Source organism: Zalophus californianus, chromosome 17, assembly GCF_009762305.2.
Source record: "Zalophus californianus isolate mZalCal1 chromosome 17, mZalCal1.pri.v2, whole genome shotgun sequence".
NCBI lineage: Eukaryota > Metazoa > Chordata > Mammalia > Carnivora > Otariidae > Zalophus > Zalophus californianus.
In genome coordinates this window covers 55,732,106-55,754,476 of record NC_045611.1, presented here as the reverse complement: position 1 = coordinate 55,754,476, position 22,371 = coordinate 55,732,106, and the positions used below count along the sequence as shown (strand labels likewise).

The 22,371-nt window shown below is 39.6% G+C and overlaps 1 protein-coding gene across 4 annotated transcripts in view; it reads left to right on the top strand.

Annotated features, from left to right (window-relative positions):
- LOC113935793 (putative protein ZNF720) overlaps positions 1–22,371 on the top strand; it is a 169,199-nt gene that overhangs the window by 26,277 nt on the left and 120,551 nt on the right. The window lies entirely within an intron of this gene.

The window sequence follows — 22,371 nt, the reverse complement described above, 5'->3', positions numbered from 1 at the left end:
TAGGTGAGACTGAATGAAGCAGCTGACAGAGGTGAGGTCCAAATGTGAAGCAGGAAGATTGACCTTAAAGTGTGTTTTAAGTAGCTCTCCTTGAATGGAAATTAGTGTGAGAAGCCTAGTTTTATTTCTCTCCCTCTCACAGTGGGACGTCTGCTATCCAACCTTATCAGGCTCTTACATTCTCTCGAGATTCTCCTTCAGCTCCAGTGATGGTCCGTCACATCCGCAGGGAGGGCCAGGGGACTCCCCTGGGAGTGGGGGGCCCTCCATAGTCTGAGAGCTTCTCCACAGCTGTGAGGGCCCTGGGAAAATCTCCCCGTTTCTGAGGAACTCTATGCTAAACCTTTTCTAAGTTCTGTTTTGCCTCGTATGAGAAGTGTGTCATGGTAGCAGTGGACATACTGGGGTTTGGTGCAGAAGTCATGGGAACACTGTTGATCGATATCTGGTGTTTTCTGGTTTATGCTTTCCAATGTTATGGAGGCTTTAATTTTAATTGAACAAAATTGAGACTCAGTAATCTCATCAGATAAAGCACCCCCCTAAAATGAGAAAATCTAATCCCTTATTTCTCTTCAAAGGTTCATTTTTCTTTGTATTGACTAATATTAGAAAGTTCTACTCTGTGTTGCATTCCTCAGTGGTGAAATCATGTATCTTTTTGTGTCCTAGAATTCCTACATAAATTATAAATTAATGCCATAAGGGAGCTAGAACATTTAGAACTTAGAACTTGCAGCCTATAATAAAGTCTCAATTGTTATTTTATTTATTAATAATTGCATCATTTTAGAATTTTGTATGATATGAAGTTGTGATTTTTGTCGTGTGTTTTCACTTATTATATGTCAGATTCATCTCTAATTTTTTTATATGAATAGTGGTAATATGACATGGGCATATGCCGCTAAGAAGTGAGGTGGAAAATCCCCATATTTAAAAAAAAAGTTTTGTTTATAAATTTAATTTTACTTTAGGAAAAATTAACTGTTAGGTTTTTCTTCCTCAGAATGTATCCGAATTTAATTCCCAGTATTTATTTTTTACAAAGTGATTGCTGGCATATTTTACAATTTTGATACTCTTATTTCAAAATGAAGGGTATTTCTTTGGGTGCTTGGTTCTTTTTTAAAATTTATTTATTTATGAGAGACAGAGAACGAGCCAGCACTAGTGCGGGGAGGGGTAAAGGAAGAGAATCCTAAACAGACCACCTGAGGGGCTCAATCCCACAACCCTGAGATTGTGACCTGAGGTGAAATCAAGAGTTGGATGTTAACCTACTGAGTCACCCAGCACCCCAGGCTGCTTGTTTCTAAAGAGTGGATTATAGCCTTGCATTTTGTGTAAGAGGAGGGACATGTTAATAACATAATACATTTTTTAATGTCTTTTAAGTGTTCATTCATTAGAGCTATTCATGGTTGATTTTAATGAATATTCTTTACAATTTTACTGTCAATTTAGGCATGTCAGTAATTCAAAATACTTGTTTTTCATGGGTACATAGTCACAGTTTAAAATTACGCTTATATAGAAGGTTTCCTTTAAAAAATTCATATATTTTTATGTAGACTTCTTTGGGTTAAATTTTGTCTTATTCTGCTTTTGCAATTCCGTAATAATGTGCTTACTTTTGTATGGGACCCTCCACAACATTATTTAGTTGTGATATTGTTGTTGCCTGTGTATTTTATTATAGGATGACAATTTTCAACTCAGTAGATTTCAAGACAATGTGAGTTTATCTCACATATGAATCAGCTTTATGCTCTTTATCAATAAAATTATGTATGTATTTGTCTGTATAAATACCACCCATGCATACTTTGATTATGACTCATCTTGTGACTTTTTTTTTTATTGGTTAGTGTTCAGTGAGTGTTGTATCATGTTTAGGTGAGTTGTTCTAATATTAGAATTAATTTCATCAGCTATTGGTGAATTTATATTCCCTTTGCATGTGAGAAACACTTCTTGTGAATTCAGTGTAATTTTTAAACATTTTTATACCTCTGAATCAAATTTTGGTATTACATTATATCCTTAATTGTGGTGTTATACCCATGACATGCTTTGATATCATCCTCATTAACTTCTGTGTCTTCTCTGTACTTTTGATAAGTTACATTAGAAATTACTTTAAAACATTTTAAAGGTATAACAGACCATTTTAAAGTGCTCTTGTCAATTGCCTACAAAACTCTTCTACTTATCATCTCCACCCCTGCACCCACTTTGTTACCAATATCACAGATTCTTTTATGTTGTGTACTTTGTTACCTAGGTTTATGATTTTATGCTTTTATATAAAAAGATTCTGTAGCAGAAATAAAAGTGACGTGCTACTTAATTACAATAGTACAGGTTTCTATAATTGTGTAAATGTTGACATTTAGCTGAGAGCTTTATGTTGTCATGTGGTTTCGGTTACTGTTCACAATCCTTTTATTTCACCTAGAAAGACTTCCTTTAACGTTTCTTGTAGGACAGGTCTACTGGTAAACTTAGAGGGCTTTTTACTTGGGAAAGTCTTCATTTCTACGTTCATGGAAAACCGCTTTGCCAGGTAAAGTATTCTTGGTGGCTGTTTTTTGATCTGTCAGTCTGTGAATATATTTTCCCATGCAGTTCTTCCGATCAGGTCTGCTGAGAATCCCACTACTAATCTTATAAAGCTCTCTTGTACAAGATGGTTGGTTTTGTCATGCTGTTTCAGAATTTTCTTTTCACCTGTGATTTGTGATAAGTTAATTATGATGTGTCACTGTGTTCATGTCTTGAGATTTATCCTGTTTTGAATCCACTGAGCTTGTCGAGTTAGTCTCTTTCCGCATACATGGGATGTACAGGCCTTTAGTTCTTGACGTCAGCTCTCTGCCCCCTTCGCTCTCCTCTCCGTATGGGGTCCCCTCAGTGCACGTATCGGTCCACTTGTTGGTCTCCCGTGAGTCCCTTAGACTCTCCTTTTCCACATTTTTCTTTGATCTTTTCAGTAGAGAATTTAAAATAAGGTGTCTTTAAGATGTCTGATTCTTTCTTCTGATTAATCAAGTCTATGGCTGACCCCTTGGTGGATTTTTAAATCCGCTGACTGTTGTCTTCAGCTCCCAATTTCTGGTTCATTGTTGTTATACTTTCTGTCTGTCTGGATTTCCATTTTGGTCATGCGTAGTTTCCCTGATACCATTTAGTTAACTCTCTGTTTCCTTCCTCCATGAACATCTTTATGATGGTTATATGAATTCTTTGTTAGGCAGCTAATAATAGTTCTATATTAATTTAAGGCCAGCTTTGGAGATTTACTTCATTCCTCTGTTTGGAACACATTTTTCTGTTTCTTTGTATGCTTTATTATATATATATATATATATATATATATATATATATATTTAAATATTTTTTATTTATTTGACAGAGACACAGTGAGAGAGGGAACACAAGCAGGGGGAGTGGGAGAGGGAGAAGCAGGCTTCCCGCTGAGCAGGGAGCCCAATGCGGGGCTCGATCCCAGGACCCTGAGATCATGATCTGAGCTGAAGGCAGACACTTAACGACTGAGCCACCCAGGCGCCCTATGCTTTATTATATTTTGTTGACATACGTGGATTTTAGAAAAGCAGCCCCTGAGCCCAAGATTATGGACTTGCTTTGCAGAGAGGAACACAAATAATAGTAATTCTGGGACCTCTCACACATGTTCTGTGATTTATTTATTCAGAATTTATCATTTCTGAATTTTGGAATTTCCCAGGTTTAAAACTGTAGTTACTCCTTTATGTCCGTGAAAGCTTCCTCTCTTTGTTTGTCTTCAGCTCTGTGTTCTCTCCATGGGTTGAACAAATGCTCACCTTTGGTCTGAGCAGCCACCACACTGCATCAAGAAGGTGCTGTCATTTCCTCTGCCTCCCATGTCATGCATGACAGAAACAAGTCCCTCAGGCAGCAGCCAAGAAGCCAGATCATTGAACATATAGGTCACTCATTTGTTTCTTTCCTGAGGAGAGGTACGAGTTTTCTCACAGTGTTGCCATGGAGTATCTGGGAGGGTGAGTGGCTATTGTGGGCAAGTGTCACAAGCTTTCCTTGTCTCTTTGATGAGGCTCTTCTTCCTTTGTACTTGCCTGGGGATGCTATGTTCTCCTAACTGGCTTCTGGAGCACTCTAAAAGGTAAGTTGTTCCATTTTTGTCTCCATGGAGGAGCACAGTGCTGGTGGTTGCTATTTCTCCCTTCTGCTGAAGTGCTATGATGAGTATTAATTCCACATACGAGCATTTTAACATATAGGCATGTCAGTGTACTAAGTGTGATAACTTATTTTATATCTTTAAGTCGTGTCTTTCCATAACATCCAAGGCCTGTTGGCAAAGACAGGGAAAGGAGATTCAGTTTGTAGAGTGGTATGGGAAGATGTGGAAGCTGTGGAAATAAGTATTTATACTTATGAATGACTGGGAATGTGAAGGACATTATGATGGATATAACCAAATTGTGACAGTTACTATAATGAAATCCTTAGTGCCACAAAAGTTCAGGGATATAAAACATTCGGGAAAACCTCACCTTAAGTCAGTTATATATATATATTTTAAAGATTTTTATTTATTTATTTGAGAGAGAGAGAATGAGAGATAGAGAGCACGAGAGGGAAGAGGGTCAGAGGGAGAAGCAGACTCCCCTCTGAGCAGGGAGCCCGATGCGGGACTCGATCCCGGGACTCCAGGATCATGACCTGAGCCGAAGGCAGTCGCTTAACCAACTGAGCCACCCAGGCGCCCAAGTCAGTTATATTTGCAGAACAATGTCTTCGAACCCAGGGATGATAATCCATTTTTTAAACATACATATGTTTTTGAACGGTATTTGGAAATTCTGGAAAGTCACCTAGCCCAAGCTAAAAGTAATCATTCAAACGATTTCAAATACAAGATTGGCTTAATTGTTAACTGACAAGTTTCAGAATGTTAGACATTTAAAAGTGGAGATAAAATGTCTAAATGTGATTGATTTGAGAAGTGCTTTCCAGAGGGTTTGTTACACTTCCACCAACACATAATCCCTCCTTGTTGCAAAGTTTCCAGTTTAGATATACACCCGAGGGTCTTTATCCAGACATCACTTTGCAATACTTATCTCACACAATTCTTAATTTGGAGAAGGTTTCAAGGTGTTGTGACCTTAGGAAGATTTTATTTTATTTTTTTATTTTTAAAGATTTTATTTATTTATTTGACAGAGAGAGACAGCGAGAGAGGGAACACAAGCAGGGGCAGTGGGAGAGGGAGAAGCAGGGAGCCCGATGCGGGGCTCCATCCCAGGACCCTGGGATCATGACCTGAGCCGAAGGCAGAGCCTAAGGTAGATGCTTAACTGACTGAGCCACCCAGGCACCTTTTGAGTCCCCAAAACTCAAAACCATACCTACTTTTCCATAGAAATACCCTATTGTTTGGAGCCTGGATGGATCGGTCGGTTAAGCGTCTGCCTTCGGTTCAGGTCGCGATCCCAGGGTCCTGGGATCGAGTCCCGCATCGGGCTCCCTGCTCAGTGGGGAGTCTGCTTCTCCCTGTCCCTCTGCCCCTCCTCCTGCTCTTGCTCTCTCTCTCAAATAAGTAAATAAAATCTTTTTTTTAAAGAAATAGCCTAGGGGCCCCTGGGTGGCTCAGTCGTTAAGCGTCTGCCTTCGGCTCAGGTCATGATTCCAGGGTCCTGGGATCGAGCCCGGCATCAGGCTCCCTGCTCCGCGGGAAGCCTGCTTCTCCCTCTCCCACTCCCCCTGCTTGTGTTCCCTCTCTGTGTCTCTCTCTCTGTCAAATAAATAAAATCTTAAAAAAAAAAAAAAAGCCTATTGTTGACCAGAAACCTTACCTAGAATATGAACAGTTAATCATCCCCTTCTTTTTATGTTGTCTGTATCCTATACAATATTTTTATAATAAAGTAAGGTTAATAAAAGAAAATATTAAGGACATCATAACAAAGAGAAAACATGTTTACAGTACTACACTATATTCATAAAAAAGAAAAAAAAATCTATGTATAAATTGGCCCAAGCTGTTCAAACCCGTGTTATTCAGTGGTGAACTGTCTCTGTTAATATGCCTGAAAGGATCAAGGGGGGCTAGATATCTGGAGAACGATTATTAGTTTCAGTGTGTCTCTTTTTTTCTTTTGACTATATTTGAGATATTTTGCATGGCAAATATTAATTTTACTCTGAAATCAACTCATGCTAAGCCTTTATTGCTTGTGTGCGTGCAAAATGATTTGATTCTTGCTGTCTTACCAACATGAGGGCACTCTGGTGGGGAATTCATTCATAACCTACTTTTCCATGCAACATTAAGGAGGCTATAGCATGAAATACATGAGGAAAGTCCACATGGAGATGTTGTGTGTGGTTGACATATAAGAGTGAAATAATTCCTGATGAAGTAGGGGTTCAGGGCATTATTATTTGCATTAAAGTAAAACACAAACATTCTAAATTTTAAGTAGTATTGTCATTTGCTGTTTAAGGAGAATACAGTGGTAGGTTATTTAAAGCTGGATGTATCTTCATCATTATAGTAGTTGATACTTGTAAATATTTGTTATTCGGTTGAAATAAAAGAAATATTCACAGATAACTGAGCAAAGTATAGCAAACTCTTCCCTAAAAGGGTGTAAAATTATTGTAAATCCTCATTTACTCAATAATTAGCCTCAGTTGAAAAGCATGGAAAGCACAACTCACAGATCATTATATCAGGTGAACGGGGGATGGTTCTTGAATGATGTAATGGGCATTTTGACCAAAGATCATATAGTGATTTTTCAGTGGTTTGTTTACAGTATGTTTGAATTTAATACATTTAATTAATAACAATGAATTTTAATGTGTTAACACTAATGTGTAATAAAAGAAATGTTACTCGACACAACCTTAGCCTACCCCAGCTTCATCAGGGTTGCAGGTAAACAGACAGTAACACGAAGTACACTTGACCCTTGAACAACATGGGTTTGAAGTATGGTCCACTGTGGTCAGATTTATTTATAATACATATCGTAAATATATTTTCTCTTCCTTCTGATTTTTGTAACATTTTCTTCTTCTGAGCTTCCTTTATTGTAGGAATACCGCATATAACACATATATAAAATACATATTAATTGACTGTTTTGAATAATTAAATTGACTGTTCTTGTCAACAGTAGGCTATTAAATTAAGTGTTAAGGAGTCAAAGTTATACACGGATTATCAACTTCATGGGTGATGAGTAAGCCGAACCCCTGCATTATTCAAGGGTCACTTGTACTTGTAAAAGCAGTGGGATGATGTCACTAATAATCTCTTTTTCCCAGTGACCTTAAACCTCAAATTATTTGTGATTAATTTTCCCTGCATTTATATGTTATAGCTTTTCTTCCTTTTTGTAACTGCTGGGACATTATGGTGCTTTTAATGAGGATAGTATGGAAGTATTATTGAGAGTGTAGCTAAACAAATGCGTGAGACTGCTGCCATTGTACGCGCTGTGAAGATGGACATGTCAGACTTGGTTCTTCATGAAAAAGGTAGCCCAGAAGTCATGTTACATGCTGAATCTTCACTATTTGAATGTGAACATTGAACTTTGAAATAGAACCAAATAGCCTGTGTGCGTTTGAAAATTGGGAAGATTTCTCTGGTCCAGATTTTTCTTGGAATCCTTCTTCTTATGTTCACAGAGGGCAGGGATGTGTCCATTGGGGACTGTGGGCTCCTGAGTGTTTTCCAAGCCAATGCTGGCAAGTCCCTATCAGATGGGACCAGAGGTTATGCTCAAACGTTTGGCAGGACTGAAGGCCGTTCTCTGTTTCTGGGCAGTACAATAGACTTCACTCTGAGACTGCCCTGGTTCACTGTTCAAGCTCCCTGGTCCTGCAGAGTCAAGGTTATACTCAACACTTGGACAGTGTTGCTGGCTTGGCTCTCTCCCCATAGGCCTATAAGATAGGCTCTGTGGTTGCCCAGGGTCTTTGTTCATGCTTGATGGTGGAGGGTGCAGGGACTAGAGGCTCTGCCGAGCAGTGGAAAGTGACTTCCAACTTGCAGGCCTTCCCAGATAGGGTCATAGAATGGCCTCTGTGCTCTAGCTCAACGTGTTGGCTGCAGACCCAACTCAGGCATAGCTGCTGACAAAGCTCCTTGACCAGCTGCATTGATCTCAGCCCCACAAGAGGGCAGAGTCGCTGGATCTCTGAATGGGTGTGACTGCAAGGGAGAACACAGTCTGGTCCGGGAGTCTTCCAAGATCCGAGCACTGGTAGCTGTAAGTCCTACCCACCTTCTCCATGTCTGTAGGATCCCCAGTGTCCGGCACCACAGGTTCCCCCAGGGATCCCATTGAGATGAGACCTAAGTGGCCATCCAGGAAGTAGATTGCCCTTTGGGGAATACTGGGTGCCCACCGTGGGCTCTCTTTTTCTTAGTGGAACAATTATAGTTCCTGCTGGTCCCTCATGGTGGGGCACTGTGCTGGTCCCGGGGAGGTGCGTTGTGATCAACCTGATCTTACCCTTCTAATGTTGTCCTTCTTGGTCTCTGTGGTCCAGGGGGTGTGTTTCAGCCTCACCCCTGAGCACTGAGAATTGCCCAGTGATGTCATATGTGAATAATTAATTGCTGGTTGAGCTTATTATGAAGAGTACTGAAGTTGGGGGGGGGCGTCTAGGTGGCTCAGTTGGTTAAGCATCTGCCTTCAGCTCAGGCCATGATCCTGAGGTCGTGGGGTCCAACCCTGAATCAGGCTCCCTGCTCAATGGGGAGTCTGCTTTTCCCTCTGCCCTTCCCCCCTCCATGCTCTAATTTGCTCTCTCTCTCTCTCTCTCTCGCTGAAGTAAATAAATAAAAGAAAAAAAAAAGGAAAGAAAAGTATTGAAGTGGGAACTAGGTATGTCACCATCTTTTTTTTTTTTTTTGATTGGGAGAGAGGGAATCTCAGTCAGCCCCCACGCCCAGCTTGGTGCACGATGTGGGAGCCAGCTGTAAGGCTCTGTCTCACAACTCCGAGATCATGATCTGAGCTGAGATCTAGAGTCAAACACTTACCTACCTGATTGAGCCACCCACTGGACCTTATTCGCCATGTTGATGATACCAGCTATCTGTGATGATTGTTTTAATGTCTCATGAGTGAAAAATAAATGTTTCCCTATATGTACGTGTGTGTGTGTATTTTTACATATATGTGTGTAGATATGCACACATACACAGATTGTTATTCTTCACTTAGAATATTGAAATGGCGTATATTTAGGTATTGAAAACACTGTGAATAACAGTGACAAACTCCTTTAGTGTTAAAGATTATTCTAGATGATATATTGCCATGCTGGTTGTTTGATTGGTTATCACTACATGAGGTGTGTTTTTGTTTCTTTCTTTGTTTTTGTTTTGTTTTTTTTCCAATTCTTTCCTCCTCTTTTCGTTATAGCTCTAGGAAAATTCCAGTGGGATATATTCAAGCAAAGTTTGGCATTGCTAGGAACATTTGGTTTATTTATGTTTAATATTACAATGGAGATAATGGGGTTTGGACTTACCAAGTTTTTGTGTTTTTCCTTATACCGTAATCTATTTTTTATTATTTGTTTCTTATGTTTTCCTGAGTAGATTTTATTAAAATAACTCTACTTTTCATTCTATTTCTGTGAATTGTGTCCTCAGTACCATATTGTTTTAACTAGAAATTAAGGCATGCTTTAAAAAACAAAAACAAAAACAAAAAATGCTTTTTAAATCTAATCACAGGGGCGCCTGGGTGGCTTGGTCGTTAAGCATCTGTCTTCAGCTCAGGTCATGATCCCAGGGTCCCGGGATCGAGCCCCGCATCGAGTTCCCTGCTCTATGGGAAGCCTGCTTCTCCCTCTCCCACTCCCCCTGCTTGTGTTCCCTCTCTCGCTGTGTCTCTCTAGGTCAAATAAATAAAATCTTTAAGAAAATAAAAATAAATCTCATCACAGTGTGAAATTACATCGTACTTTTATTTATTTATAAAGTAAAATAAATAGTGGGAACACAAGCAGGGGGAGTGGGAGAGGGAGAAGCAGGCTTCCCGCGGAGCAGGGAGCCCGATGCGGGGCTCGATCCCAGGACCCTGGGATCATGACCTGAGCCGAAGGCAGACGCTTAATGACTTAGCCACCCAGGCGCCCCTACATCATACTTTTAATTTCAACTTGTCAACACATACATTATGATATTTATCTAATTATCTACATCTCTCTTTTTTGATGATTTTTTTTTTTAAAGTAAAGCACACGTGGAGATCATAAGTAACAGCTCAGTGTAATTTCACAAACTGATCACATTTCTATAAGCCAGTGAGATCAAGAAACAGAATATTATTTGTCCTCTAAAATTCTCCTTGAGCTCCTCAGTAACTTTCCCCAAAGTTCAGCACTCTTTTAACACGTAAGGCAAAAGATTGCTGTCCTCATTTTTCTACTTTATGTAAATGTAATCACAGAACAGGAACTCTTTCATTATTATTTTTTAAAGATTTTATTTATCTAAGAGAGTGAGAGAGGGGAGAGAGAGCCCAAGCAGGGGGAGTGGGAGAGGGAGAAGCAGGCCCCCCAGTGAGCAGGGAGCCCAATTCAGGACTCGATCGCAGGACCCCCGGTCATGACCTGAGCTGAAGGCAGATGCTTAACCACTGAGCCACCCAGGCACCCCAGGAACTCTTTTATATTGGGCATCTTTTCTTTCCAACTATTCTTTGTGAATTTATTTGTATTTATTGCGTGTTATTGTGCATCACTCATTAGAATGGAAGGTTCCAATTCCATTGTGTGAATATCAACTGAGTGCATCATTCTACTGTTATTGGACAAGTGGATGGCTCTCAGTGTAGGACTATCATGAATAGTACTGGCATGTAAAATTTATAATTTGTCTTTTGTTGAAACATGCACACTTATCTCCTGGCTATATATGTGGGAGCGAATCGTTAGTGAATATGTTTAAATATGTTATGCTTTAATAAATACTCCCAAACACTTTGCAAAAATATTTGTACAAATTTTCACACCCACCAGCAGTGTATGGGATTTCTGGCTTACCACATGCTTTCTAAAACTTAGTAATTTATGTTATTTTCATGGTAGCCTTTTTTTTTTCTTTTTAAGATTTTACTTTTGAGAGAGAGAGAATGAATGAGTGGGGAAAGGGGCAGAGGGAGAAGCAGACTCCCCGTTCAGCGGGAAGCCCCACACTGGACTTAATCTCAGGACCCCTGGGATCATAACCTGAGCCAAAGGCAGATGCTTAACCAACTGAGCCACCCAGGTACCCCATCACAGTAGCCTTCTGGTTGGTTTGTGATGTTCCCAAGTCTTGTTTTTATTTCCTTTTTTTTGTTTGACACTTCCTGTTAGTATGGAGTTGGGCATTAAACTTTGGGTAATCTCTTTTTCAAAGTGTTTAATTGGTCATTGTGCCCATTTTTACTGTTTTTCTTCAATCTTTATAGTTTTGTATATATGATGAGAGTAAGTCCTTTGTCTTCTCTCTATATCTGTATTTTGTTCTCTTGAGCTTGTGATGCAGAGAAGTTCTTAATTTTAATGTGATCCAATTTGTCAGTTCACCCTTCATGGTTAGTGATTTTTATCATTTTTGGAAATCTTCCCTTATACCAAGACCACAGAGATAGAATCCTTTTGTGCTTTTTTTTTTTTTAAAAAGATTTTATTTATTTATTTGAGCAGAGTGAATGAGAGAGAGAGCACATGAGAAGGGGGAGGGTCAGAGGGAGAAGCAGACTCCCTGCTGAGGGACTGGCTGTGGGACTCGATCCTGAGACTCCAGGATCATGACCTGAGCCCAAGGCAGTTGCTTAACCAACTGAGCCACCCAGGCTCCCCCTTTTGTGTTTCTCTAAAAACATCATTATCTTTATAGTTTTGATCAGAAAGCTATTAAAAATGAATGTGTTGGGGCGCCTGGGTGGCTCAGTTGGTTGGGCGCCTGCCTTCGGCTCAGGTCATGGTCCTGGAGTCCCGGGATCGAGTCCCGCATCGGGCTCCCTGCTCGGCGGGGAGTCTGCTTCTCCCTCTGACCCTCTTCCCTCTTGTGCTCTCTCTCTCTCTCTTTCATTCTCGCTCTCTCAAATAAATAAATAAAATCTTTAAAAAAAATGAATGTGTTGTGTGGTTTGTGTAGTGACTGAGGTTTTCTATTCATTTTCTTTTTTTCCCCATCAAAATTTGATAACAAATTGAAATATATTTTGAAAATGTTGCATTGTGCTTTTAATTTGCTTACCAAAGTCATTTCTTCACATCAACAAACATCACCTCGATCTTGGAGCAGACTTCTGTGGTTTCTCTCCATCTTTTCCTGCCTCTAGTCATGTTTACAATCTCATAGGACCACACACTCGATGTCAGTTTTGATGTCAAAAACCATCCATGGGCCTCTTTGCTCAGATGAATTATTCCTATATTCCCATAGCAAAATGGCTTCCAGGGGCTTGGCAAATGAGCAGTCATCTTGTTATACACTGTAGCAAAAATCCTGGCAAACTGATAGCTTTATTACCATTATCTCTCTCTTTAGTTTACGAGGTTTAGGTTAAGTTCTACAGATTTTATTGCCAAACATGTGAGTATATACAACTCATGGGTCATTGCCTCTAAGGGAGTCCCACCAACCATGACAGCTTTGGGGTGAAAAGATTTCTGCTATGGTTTTGGGTGGATACTTTTGTACGGTTACAACGTGGTCAGGGGTGTGTCCAATGTGGTGGTATAGTGTGGGTCTTGGGTGTCTTCCAGATCATTAATATTAGCCCTATGGATGCTTGTTGGAACGAGCTTAAAGTAAAAGCTTCCAAGTACAAGAGTTTTTAATTTCTGCTGTATGTCACTGCCAAATGAGCAGTAAAATATGGAGGTAAATGTATTTTGGATACTGTTTGGCATTTTAGAACCAAATCATACTATTTGCTGTATACAGTATTGTTATTATTCCTTAAAGTCATGTTGTGAGCTCATGATCCAGACTAGTGGTTCCATGATTTTCATCCAGTACAGGCACAAACTGTGTCAAGTGCATTCATAGGATCAGTGTTCTTCACATAAGTTCAGGGCTATCCACACTATTTTTGTCCTTGTGACCACCTCTGTTTCATTTTACACAATCTTCTATATCTTTTAGGTTTATGTTGGTCTTTTTAATATTCTCTCTTGATGGTTGGAGAACATCTTTGCTGTAATCCTCTGCCCTAATTCCTCTGCTTTCCAGTTCTCATCCCTTTTATTGTAATAAGCCGTGATTCCACTGTATCCAGAACCTGCTTTGCCTGGGTAAGGAGTACAAAATACTCTCATCTTTTCAGATACATTTAAATTGCATGTTTTTTGCACAGTTTCATTCTTTCTTCTCCCATCTCCCTTAGAAAGATCACTACAGAAATTTAAGGTAGACCCTCATGGTTATTGTGGTTTCTTAACCTGGTTGAATGCAAGGCCTACAGGCACATTGCAGAAGGGAACGTGAAAGCTCATCCGATTCTCCTGTATAGCATCCTGCTGATCATAGCCTTGAAAAATGTTTTCTGGTGTAAATTGAGTACATTTTATCCCAGGTCCTATGTAAGATTAATGAGTGTTTCACAAGGTGGAATACACATGGGAAAATTAGGCAGGAGCCAAGTCGGGATCAAACTGAGTGGTGTCTGCTGGGACATGATTTTCTATTGGTTTCTATCTAATGGGTGTTATGGATAGAAGCATTGAACGTTCTTATTCTAATTGTTTTTTCATTGATGTTTGTGTAGAAAAAGGCTTTGGAATATAGTGATACTATCTTGCTCGTGGGTAGAGGACAGATTTGTTTACTGCACAGGAAAATGGAGAGGTCTCCTTCAAATGGCAAAAGGCAGGCAGATATGCTAGTTGTTCCTTTAATATGTTGTGGTTTCCTATGCTCAGAGTCTCATAGATGGGACACAAAGCCACTGCATGTGCAGTATCTACATGTATGAATTGTGGTTAGGGGGCTGGTAAGTGAAATTAATGTGAGCAAGAAGAAGATTATGGTGATTGCTGTGTCATGAGCCAGAAGATCCTTGGACTTTGATCCAGGATCTCTTGTCTTCTGCCAGCACTGGAAAATTGTCACAGACCAGTTTGTCACATTATAAAATATGTGTAATCTTGAAATTTTTATAGTTTTCAAGGTTATCCATGGACTTTATTCAAAACAAAATAGATGTTCATGGGTCTGTTTCTGGTTTTGTTTGTTCGTTTGTTTTGTTGTTTAGAATATACATATAAATGAAATCATGTGTTTTTCTTTGACTTATTTCACATAGCGTAGTATCTTCTAGGTCTATCCACATTGTCATAAGTGGCAAGAAACAACCAAAAAAGCAGAAAGACCCATAAATACCTGCTGGTTGCCAGCATGAAATGGAGAGGGACAATGGGCAAAATGGGTAAAGGAGATGGGAAGTACAGGCTTCCAGTTACGGAATGAATAAGTCATGGTGATAAAAGACACAGCATAAAGAATATGTTTAATGGTACTATTATAGCATTGTACGGTGACAGTAGCTCACTTGTGAGCGTAGTAGAACCTATAGAGTTGTCAGATCACTACATTGTACATCTGAACTAGCGTAACAATCTGTGTCAGTTATGCTTTGATAGAAAACAAAATAGCAAAGATATGCATTTAAATATATATAGGTTCAACTACATTCTTTAGAACTTGCACGTAAAGAAAGCTAACCTATTCCAAATGAAGCTGATCCTACGTATTCATAATAGGATATAGACTTAAGAAAGCAAATTTATCTGTAACACAATGGCGATAAGGCTAAATTGCTGGAGAAAGGAGAAGACATGGGAGAGAGGAGAGAGTTCTAGCAGGGTGGAGAAGTGAATAGAAGGACATGGAAGAACCTGGAGTCTTCACAGGCTGAGCAGCCTAGGAGATACATGGAAGAACATTCATTTATTTCTGTGAGAGCTTCTTAAATAGTTTTCCCTGCAGTGTGCTTTCTCATCTCTTACCATTAACGTGTATGGAATAATGGCCAAATATCTCATGAAGGCTTTTCTGTATAAAGAGAGTCTTTTGAAGATACTGGAAATTGCAACTGATTTTATTTCCTGAGCTCAGTTCAGGCAAAGTCAGTTTTTAGGAGGAAGCCTGACATGAAAACAGAAGAGATCCTTTAGCACTGAGAATTAGTGAAAGTGTACGGAAACCTTGATGTTTTTAAAATCTATGTAATATGTGGGGTCCAAGCTAAGAAATCAGCATTGTACCAGAAGCAGATTGCACCTGTGTGACTTGTCAGCGTGGGAGCTCTTTCCATGAATATATTTGGCATGGTGACTTGAAGAAGGGTAAATCGAGGTCTGGAAAAGAGTGGCTTGATGAAGTTCACCGTGCAGGAGTGATGTTAGCTTGAATGAGAAGGGAGGGAAGGACTCCAGGCTCACCTGTTTTACGCTCCTCCCTGTGTTTAGGAGCCCTTTAAACTGTTCGTCTTTTGTGATGTAGGCTTGAAATTTTGTCTGGAGCGTACATTTTTATTTTTATTTTTTATTTTTATTTTTTAAAGATTTTATTTATTTATTTGACAGAGAGAGACACAGCAAGAGAAGGAACACAAGCAGGGGGAGTGGGAGAGGGAGAAGCAGGCTCCCCGCCGAGCAGGGAGCCCGATGTGGGGCTCGATCCCAGGACCCTGGGATCACGACCTGAGCCGAAGGCAGCTGCTTAACCAACTGAGCCACCCAGGCGCCCCTGGAGCGTACATTTTTAAAGTTTACACACCCAGATGCAGTGTGCTTCAAATTATAGAAGTAGGGCACCTGGGTGGCTCAGTTCGTTAAGCAACTGCCTTCGGCTCAGGTCATGATCCTGGAATCCCGGGATCGAGTCCCGCATCGGGCTCCCTGCTCAGCAGGGAGTCTGCTTCTCCCTCTGACCCTCTTCCCTCTCATGCTCTCTCTATCTCATTCTCTCTCTCAAATAAATAAATAAAATCTTAAAAAAAAACAAATTATAGAAGTAGGTTTTGATTTTGTTTTGTTTTTAAAAATACACTTAGTGCCCTTGACTGAACTGAAGCTGGATTCCGTGCAGCCTTGATTCAGCCTCTTGGTTCCCCTGTGAGGTGTGCCTCTTCTGTTTTTCCACCACCTAGAAGGGAATCGATTTTTATCATCATCTGGTTAAACCTGAGAGGTAAATGACGTAAGAGAGCCATAGATTCAGCCCTGGTGTTAAATGAACTTTGCCTGTTCCTCTTCCACTTGACCTTGCTATGGACGCTCTCAGGTAAGAATAGAAGAGCATTATATTTGAGAGACAGACATTGGACAGGACATCGGTCAGCATGAGGACTGGGACTTGTATCTGAACTCCCAGTCCATCTGTGTTGCAGTGGAGAATCCCACAGTGTTTGAGGAACCCTCGAGGATGTTAGGAAGTGAGGGCAGGGTACCTACAGGAGATGAGAGTTCCACGATTCTTGTACATCGGTTAACCTCCCATGTCTGGGTCTCTGGAAAAGCCTCTGTGATTGAGCTGATCAGAATGCAAAGAGGAGCCTGTGAAAGCCTGTGATCACAGACGAAAGACATAGTTTACATACACTCTTCCAGATTACAGACTGCGGGCAGTATATTTGGCTTGATATTTGAATGAAAGGGAAGTTCTCATGTTTACATTTAATTATGATTTACTTGCTTCTGGACATTTATTTCACAGTAGTTATTATGTGTCCTTTGAAGGCTGTTAGGCACCGTCACCAGTGTGACCCATTAGAGATTCATGCACTTCATGTCCCCGGTGTTCCCTGCTGGATCCCTCCACTATAAGATTAATAATTTTTCTCCTTTATTATTAAATACGTTGGCAGGATTTACTGAAAGATGGGCATAAGTCATTTTACTTAATCAGGAAACTCCTTTATCTGTTTCACTTTGTAGTCTGCTTTGAAAATGAAGGCTCTCCTGTGTTGGCCTAAGATACCATTGTTTGAAGTAGAGATTGTAAATAAATAACGGCTTGGCCCTACACATTTCCATTTTATTCCACACTCATGTCACAGACATAGCATTTCTTATCACTTCTCTGTTGCTCTAGAGAAAGAAAACATGCATCATATATGTTCTGCTGCCTTAAAATTGTAAAATATAACTCAGCACAAAAGCCACATGAGACAAATACTTTGAATGCTGTAAGAGACTCAAAAACAGTAGTTATTTTAGTCATATACTTGTGTGTTTGTCTTTGTGGTGTTTTTGCAAGACACAGAAACTTTTATCCACAAATATATTTGTAAGTTTTTATCACTGAAAGCATTTCTCAGTTTCAGTGACAATAAAAAAAAAACTATAGTCTATCATTTTTATTCTTTTTTATTGAATTTGTAATTTTTATGTTTTATCCTTACTTACCTGTTTTTGTTGATATGTTCTGTGGTTTAATTGTGTTTGCATTCCCATTGGCACTTTGAAACCTGCTGTGAACCTTCTTTTAGGGTTACTTCTGTATAGTGTTCTGTGTGTTTGTCTTAGAGTAATTCAATTTCAGACAATCTGGGATAAAACTCAGGATGTACTATTACTGAAGTTTTGCCAAGATGTTTTTTGAAAGGTGAAGAACAGTTCTACTGTTATCATAGGTTAGTGTGGATTCATGGGTGAATTTATGAAAAAGTGTTAGAATGTGATGTAGTGGGTAGTAAATGTTCAAGATGAATTGTTGTTTTGTTCTTGGAATTAGAAGTTGTAATTTCCACAATATTCTTTATGTTCAAAGTCATCCATTTCATTTTCTTTTTGGAATTTAAAAGTGTGGCACTGAGGTAAGATATTGGCATCACTTGCAAGCTCGTGAGAAATGTGGAAACTCAGATCCCACCTAGAAATCCAAATCAGATTATAAGTTTTGACAGGATCTTCACTTCTTTGTCATACACATTAACATTGGATAAGGACAGGTCTGGCTCACCTCTGCTTTTTGGTTAGCTATCCCTGTATTTATGTCTGTGGTATATTTTGATAACTATGACGTTGTAGTATGTTTCAAATCAAGGAGTGTGGTGTCGCCAATGTACTCTTCAGTTTGAAGATTATTCCGGGGGTGTTATACTGTGACATCCACATGGATGTTAAGAGGGGTTTTGATCTTTCTGCCAAAAAAAATGACATTGGAATTTTGATAGAGATTTTCAGTGTTACTTTTTATTCTGATCTCTGTTTTATTTATGTCTGATTTTTCTTCGTTATTTCCTTCCTCTACTAAATTTCATGTTTCTTCTTTTTTATGTTCCTTGTAGTATAATGTTATGTTGTTTATTTGAACTTTTTTTCTTAACTCAAGCATTTATAGCATTAAAAAAATTGAAAATGGAAAGTCTAGTGGGGAAAATTAGCAGAAATAAACAATACAAGTGATGACCAAACAATAAGATAGCATAAAAATAAAAATAGGGATTCTTTATGGTTTTCTATAGACCATGTCATCTGCGAACAGAGATAGTTTTCTTTTTCTTTTTGAATTGGATTCTTTTTATATATTTTTTTCTTGCCTGATTGTTCTGACTAGAATATCCAGTACTATGTTGAAAGGAAGTGCTGAAGTCATTCCATTACCTTGTTTCTGATCATTCGGGAGAAGCATTCAGTCTTTTACTATTGAATATGTTAGATTTCAGCTTTCAGTACGTATACATTTGTGTTATGCTGAGGTGGTTTCCTTCTATTCCTACTCTTGAGTGTTTTTAATAATGGAACTGTGTCTGATACGCTCACATTCTTGTTCTTCAATTAATATGAACATGTCATGTTTGATCTTCATTCTGTTAATGCACACTCTTAAATTTATAGATTTCCATATGTTAAAAGACCCTGAACTCCAGGAAGAATTCTTACTTGATTATGTTGTGAAATAGTAAAATGTGCTTTTGATTCAATTTGCTTCATTTTATTGTGGACTTAGTATAACTGTTCCTCATAGTTAGTACTTGGTAGTCCGTCTTTGTTTGTAGTGTCTTCCTTTGGCTTTGATAACCTCATAAAGCTGGTGTCTCAGATTGAGTTTCCTTTCTCTTCACTCCTTGGAAATGTTGGAGGAGATTTGAAGTACTTTCTCTTTAAATGTTTGTTTGAATTCTCCAGTGAATTTATCTGGCGCAGGACTTTGTTGGGAGTTTTTTTTACTTTTTCAATGTATTTTTTTAAAATAATTTTTATTGTTATGTTAATCACCATACATTACATCATTAGTTTTTGATGTAGTGTTCCATGATTCATTGTTTGTGCATAACCCAGTGCTCCACGCAGAACATGCCCTCTTTAATACCCATCACCAGGCTAACCCATCCCCTCACCCCCCTCCCCTCTAGAACCCTCAGTTTGTTTTTCAGAGTCCATCGTCTCTAATGGTTCGTCTCCCCCTCCGACTTACTCCCCTTCATTCTTCCCCTCCTGCTATCTTCTTCTTCTTTTTTTTCTTAACATATATTGCATTATTTGTTTCAGAAGTACAGATCCGTGATTCATCAGTCTTGTACAATTCACAGCGCTCACCATAGCACATACCCTCCCCAATGTCTATCACCCAGCCACCCCCTCCCTCCCACCCCCCACCACTCCAGCAACCCTCAGTTGGTTTCCTGAGATTAAGAATTCCTCGTATCAGTGAGGTCATATGATACACGTCTTTCTCCGATTGACTTAGTTCTTTTTCTTTTTTTTTTTTAAGATTTTATTTATTTATTTGAGAGAGAGAGAGAATGAGAGATAGAGAGCACGAGAGGGAAGAGGGTCAGAGGGAGAAGCAGACTCCCCGCTGAGCAGGGAGCCCGATGCGGGACTCGATCCTGGGACTCCAGGATCATGACCCGAGCCGAAGGCAGTCGCTTAACCAACTGAGCCACCCAGGCGCCCCTGATTGACTTATTTCACTAAGCATAAGACCCTCCAGTTCCATCCAAGTCGTTGCAAACGGCAAGATCTCATTCCTTTTGATGGCTGCATAATATTCCATGGTGTATATATACCACATCTTCTTTATCCATTCATCTGTCGATGGACATCTCGGCTCTTTCCACAGTTTGGCTATTGTGGACATTGCTGCTATAAACATTGGGGTGCACGTACCCCTTCGGGTCCCTACATTTGTATCTTTGTGGTAAATACTCAGTAGTGCAGTTGCTGGATCGTATGGTAGCTCTATTTTCAACTGTTTGAGGAACCTCCATACTCTTTTCCAGAGTGGTTGCAGCAGCTTGCATTCCCGCCAGCAGTGTAGGAGGGTTCCCCTTTCTCCACATCCCTGCCAACATCTGTCGTTTCCCGACTTGTTAATTTTAGCCATTCTGACGGGTGTGAGGTGGTATCTCATTGAGGTTTTGATTTGGATTTCCCTGATGCCGAGCGATGTCGAGCACTTTTTCATGTGTCTGTTGGCCATTTGGATGTCTTCTTTGGAAAAATGTCTGTTCCTGTCTTCTGCCCATTTCTTGATTGGATTATTTGTTCTTTGGGTGTTGAGTTTGATAAGTTCTTTATAGATTTTGGATACTAGCCCTTTATCTGATATGTCATTTGCAAATATTTTCTCCCATTCTGTCGGTTGTCTTTTGGTTTTGTTGACTGTTTCTTTTGCTGTGCAAAAGCTTTTTATCTTGATGAAATCCCAATAGTTCATTTTTGCTCTGGCTTCCCTTGCCTTTGGCGATGTTTCTAGGAAGAAGTTGCTGTGGCTGAGGTCGAAGAGGTTGCTGCCTGTGTTCTTCCTTAGGATTTTGATCCTAAGGATTGATGGACTCCTGTCTCACGTTTAGGTCTTTCAACCATTTGGAGTCTATTTTTGTGTGTGGTGTAAGGAAATGGCCCAGTTTCATTCTTCTGCATGTGGCTGTCCAATTTTCCCAACACCATTTGTTGAAGAGACTGTCTTTATTCCATTGGACATTCTTTCCTGCTTTGTCAAAGATGAGTTGACCATAGAGTTGAGGGTCCATTTCTGGGCTCTCTATTCTGTTCCATTGATCTGTGTGTCTGTTTTTGTGCCAGTACCATACTGTCTTGATGATGACAGCTTTGTAATAGAGCTGGAAGTCCGGAATTGTGATGCCGCCAGCTTTGCTTTTCTTTTTCAATATTCCTCTGGCTATTCGGGGTCTCTTCTGGTTCCATACAAATTTTAGGATTATTTGTTCCATTTCTTTGAAAAAGGTGGATGGTATTTTGATGGGGATTGCATTGAATGTGTAGATTGCTCTAGGTAGCACTGACATCTTCACAATGTTTGTTCTTCCAATCCATGAGCATGGAACGTTTTTCCATTTCTTTGTGTCTTCTTCAATTTCTTTCAGGAGTATTTTATAGTTTTCTGAGTACAGATCCTTTGCCTTTTGGTTAAATTTATTCCTAGGTATCTTATGGTTTGGGGTGCAATTGTAAATGGGATCGACTCCTTGATTTGTCTCTCTTCTGTCTTGTTGTTGGTGTATAGGAATGCCACTGACTTCTGTGCATTGATTTTATATCCTGCTACTTTACTGAATTCCTGTATGAGTTCTAGCAGTTTTGGGGTGGAGTCTTTTGGGTTTTCCACATACAGTGTCATATCATCCTCAGAGAGTGAGAGTTTGACTTCCTCTTTGCCGATTTGGATGCGTTTGATTTCTTTTTGTTGTCTGATTGCTGTGGCTAGGACTTCTAATACTATGTTGAATAGCAGTGGTGATAGTGGACATCCCTGCCGTGTTCCTGACCTTAGGGGAAAAGCTCTCAGCTTTTCCCCATTGAGAATGATATTCGCTGTAGGTTTTTCATAGATGGCTTTTATGATATTGAGGTATGTACCCTCTATCCCTATACTCTGAAGAGTTTTGATCAAGAAAGGATGCTGTACTTTGTCAAATGCTTTTTCTGCATCTATTGAGAGGATCATATGATTCTTGTTCTTTCTTTTGTTAATGTATTGTATCACGTTGATTTCCGGATGTTAAACCAGCCTTGCAGCCCAGGGATAAATCCCACTTGGTCATGGTGAATAATCCTTTTAATGTACTGTTGGATCCTATTGGCTCGTATTTTGGTGAGAATTTTTGCATCCATGTTCATCAAGGATATTGGTCTGTAATTCTCCTTTTTGATGGGGTCTTTGGTTTTGGGATCAAGGTAATGGTGGCCTCATAAAATGAATTTGGAAGTTGTCCTTCCATTTCTATTTTTTGGAACAGTTTCAGGAGAATAGGTATTAATTCTTCTTGAAATGTCTGATAGAATTCCCCTGGGAAGCCATCTGGCCCTGGGCTTTTGTGTCTTGGGAGATTTTTGATGACTTCTTCAATT